A 4,391-nucleotide genomic window follows, 5' to 3' on the forward strand; every position below is an offset into this window, starting at 1 on the left:
CATATCGATCTGAGGCCATATCACCATTCCCACCTCGCACGCACGCACGCACGCGTGCTCGGCCTGTCACGCATCCCTGCTTTCCATTTTATGCGAACCGCTGTCAAATTGTCACGCGGACAGCCCAGATGCTATCAAATGTGCTCGAAATAGGCATATAAATCTGGAGGGCCGAGGCACTATCCCTTATACATGCGCTAAAACGCTTCAAATCAAGTATGATGCCATGAATAGTACCTACATACTACACCTTGAAAGTAATTGAAGGAAACACATTACTGTTGCAATGAAATGGTGGAGTGGTTTGTGGCTGGCCCGCTAAAACGCTTCAAATCAAGTATGATGCCATGAATAGTACCTACATACTACACCTTGAAAGTAATTGAAGGAAACACATTACTGTTGCAATGAAATGGTCGAGTGGTTTGTGGCTGGCCCGTTTGTCACCATTGAGAACGCTATCTTCACCGTGCTGGGATTCTATTTACAGATGGAGTCCATGATTCGTGGCCAAGTGGCAAACGCCTCTGTTTGTGGACGCAATCCAGCAAACAGAGCCTACAGATGGTGCTCATGTCGGATCAGATATTGAATATCAGATATGATAATGGCAGAATTATTACTATACATTATTATTCAAGAGAGAGGGTGACCAGTTCAAATTAATGCACACAGCTGTAGACGTACAGCGCCATGCTTTATATGCAGTACTGGATGAATGAATCCTCGATGTAGAACATCCGACGTGTACGTAGCTTCACTCATGAGGAATCACGAGCCTTCATGTGATTGTTACGTGTACGTGCAGAGCCTTGCTGGTGCAGAATAACTCAGGACTCGGACTGATCGGATCACTTGCTGTGATTCGCCTGTGAGTAGCAGGCATGATGATGGTCCCTAATAATTAAGCGACAACCTGGATCCATGCTCCCTGGCTCGGAACACCTTGATTCACTACGAACAGCAAATAGTACCCGGGAGGTGCAGCTATGGCGCTAGAAGGAGACTTCACCATGGCCATGAAGCCTGCGCCTGCGCCCTTCGATGTGCCATTCAGTATTGTGGTTGCCTGCAAAATGAGCTGCCTCTGATTCATCGATGTGGTGTGTGTGGTAAATGGGGGCGCAAACAGCTTGAACTCCACACTTGACACATGATCTGCAGTAAGAAGTATGAAGTCCACCTCGAAAATCACTCCATAGCCTATCTGTCCATTGAGAGCAGTAATAGAGGGCCTCTTGTTGTCAAACGAAGTGGCCAGATAATAGGGGCTATATGCTTCAATACGAAGCTCGGTCGGGAAGGGCACATCCATGAATGAATAGCCCACATTGGGGTTGCTTCCGCCTACCAAGACGCGGCCATCAGGCAGCAGAATGGCAGTGGAGTGGTATAGGCGTGGTATGGGTGTAGAAGCCAACACTTGAAAGCGTGACTCCGTAGGAGCACTCGGTGTATAGAGGAAAGGAGATAAAGATGGGTTTACTGCACTCCCCCAGCCTGCAGTACCTTGCTTGGCCCCGTTGATAATGAGCACCTCCGATGTTGGTAGAAGTATCATGTCACCCATGACACGGCTGGATGGCATGTTCTCCATGCTCCACTCTGGATTGGGGTCTGTTATCGTCATCCTTGCACATGTTTGCAATGCTGCAGGATAAGAGCCCTGTGCAACTTTCTGAAATGCCCCATGGGGAGCCCCGCCACAAATCATCACCTCAACTCTCTGAAAATCGTCCACTGCCGACAAGGGGAGCATAACCGATGACCCAGAAGAAGGATAGTTTCTACTTCCTCCCAGTAACTCCGGAAATGTCCTCACAACCTTGTTGCTCCTGTAGTCTAAAAGGATGGACTTGGAGTTTGCGAAAATAAAGACGTTACCATCTGAGGAGAGATGAAGAAATGGATAGAGGTTGTTTTCTGTATTGGGCTCATTGGTTTGATACAAGAAAGGGAGACTGATAGCGCCTGTGGTTCTAGGTGCAAATTCATAGGAAAAGCCTTTTCGACCACCAACAACGATGATGTTGTTATCAGGAAGGATTTGATTTGAAGCATACCAACGGGGCTTTGCTAGGGCATTGGATAATTCTTGCCAATCACAAGTCTTATCGCTGCAGGGAGTGAAAATTCTGACGGATTGGCCCCCATCATTCCATCCACCGGTAGAGACAAACCTGCCATCTGCTAGAAATGCACCTGAAGAGCACCATGTATCCGTAGAAACCTCAAGAGGGCGGACAGCATTGGTTGAGAGGTCGAGCTCGATTGCGTGCGCGTAGCAATCAGTGGTGAGAGCAAGATCGTTAGGGTCGTTGCGACACTTCCCACCCGCTAGCTTTAGCTGAGAAGGTCCATAGTCAGTTCTGTCATACATAAGGACTGTGTTGGCAGGCGTGAGGGTCATATGCATGGCAGATACACCCCCATTTTCTACGAGCAGCTGCCATGAGCCTGACAAAGCTGCTGCCTCGGCGCCAGCTAAACAGGAATCTAGTTTGAGAAAATTTAGGAGAGCTGCACATGCAAGAGCAAGAGCGCGGATCCGGAGCGGGAGCACCATCCTAATTACCTGCACGTACAAGCTGATGACATATCCAGGGAACCCCATGCAGCTCTTCAGCCTCTTCTCAAGTTCTCATGCGTATTTGCACGATTATAATATGGGGATGCCATGGATCGTGTAAATTACACCTACTAATTGAGAATGGGGAGGTGCGTGCAACTTGTATTAAGATAGGCTGCGTGTGTTGGAGGCTTGGAGCGGAAGGACGCTGGCGTTGTGCCTGTCCATTCCAATATTAGTTAATACTCTCTCTCTATAGTGCTCTGTGCCATGTGGTAACCCGTAGGCGACCAGCTGCTGCTTGCAGTGAAAGGGTGCGCACATGGAAGTTTCACTTCCAAGTTCCAGATCAATTAAAGGCCCTTGAATTGCGGGTCTCTTCCGCTCAGCCCGTTTCGCGCACATGTACGTACATCCAACGGTGGAGTCTATGTAGAGAGCATTTGGCAAGGTTACTCACCATAAAACCACCAAACAACGCAAATTTTGCAAACCCAGCGGTGAACTATGTGAAGAATCCTAATAGCTATTACGCTCAAGCCGTGGCGTTTGGAATATAGGTGCCACATCGAACAACTTTGTTGTTGTAGCAGGATTGGAATTGCATGTGGACCCTTTGAGCTAGCGAGTCTGTTGGAGACAGCTGCTTCTATAGTTGAACGTGTGTCCACCCACATTTGATCAACCGATGGGTAGAGTAGAGTAGATACTGGAGAGGTAGGTGCATGTGTCCTGTCACCCCTCCGTTGACGTGGGCTTGCTCGCGACCCACAATTGCTTGCACTTAATTAGCCACTATGTATAATATGCATGCTGATCTGAAATCTTCTAACAACTGTCTTTCGCTCTGTCTCTAGAGAGAGAGAGAGAGAGGGAGGGAGGGAGGGAGGGGACACGCAAGAGAGAAGGAAATGAAGCAAAAGAAAGACTATATATTAAAGAGGAGAAATATAAAACATACCTTTCAAAAATTAGAAAGGTACTCTATTGTACACGGGCTAAAATTTTCTCGTATTTACACTCTCTTTCTATCGAAAGGTAGTGCCAACAAACAACCTAAGATTACTTTGCTGGTATATTCTTTGCTCCTCCCACAAGAGAGGATGATCATAGCACAGCTAGAGCTGAGATAGCTACGATCATTTAAAAAAATGGTGCCTACTCAAATGGATGCGCAATTGGATTAGCCCTTCACAGAGGGGGAGCTGAGAGAATCTATTCTCTCCATGAAGTCTAGAAAATCTCCTGGTGTGGATGGCATTCCTAATTATTTTTTCAAAGAATACCATGAATTTCTAATTCCTCATTTATTATAATTTTGGAAAGAAGCCCTTAGGGTACCATCTCTCTCTACCAATATGAATACAGGTGTGATTAGACTAATCCACAAGAGAGGGGCCAACGAGGACTTAGCTAACTAGAGACCAATCATGTGTCTAACTTCCATTTATAAGGTCTTTGCTCTCTCCCTAGCCAGAAGGTTAAGAAAAATCATGGACAAAATTCTCCTACAGCAGAAGGGTTTCATCAGAGGCAGATTTATTCTAGATGATATAATCACTTTGTGGGAAACTATGTATCTTGTGACTGAAAAGGAGTTGGATTTCATTTTCTTTAAAATTGATTCTGATAAAACTTATGAGAGTGGAATGGGACTATCTTTCAGTGTGCATTACATTGGTTTTAGAAGGCAATTTATCAGATTCATACAGGTAATTCTCTTTGGTAATGCTTTTGCCAAAATAGCAATTAATGGTGAATTTACAGAGGCTTTCCCACTCAAGAGATCAGTAGGACAGGGCTGCCCAGTAGCTCCTTTAAT

The 4,391-nt window shown here is 46.1% G+C and overlaps 1 pseudogene; it reads right to left on the reverse strand.

Annotated features, from left to right (window-relative positions):
• Window positions 1–300: 300 nt before the first annotated feature.
• On the reverse strand, window positions 301–3,101 carry LOC147466029 (aldehyde oxidase GLOX pseudogene; annotated as a pseudogene).
• Window positions 3,102–4,391: the final 1,290 nt, after the last annotated feature.

Source organism: Adiantum capillus-veneris, chromosome 1, assembly GCF_014529385.1.
Source record: "Adiantum capillus-veneris isolate H3 chromosome 1, ASM1452938v2, whole genome shotgun sequence".
Classification (NCBI taxonomy): Eukaryota; Viridiplantae; Streptophyta; class Polypodiopsida; order Polypodiales; family Pteridaceae; genus Adiantum; species Adiantum capillus-veneris.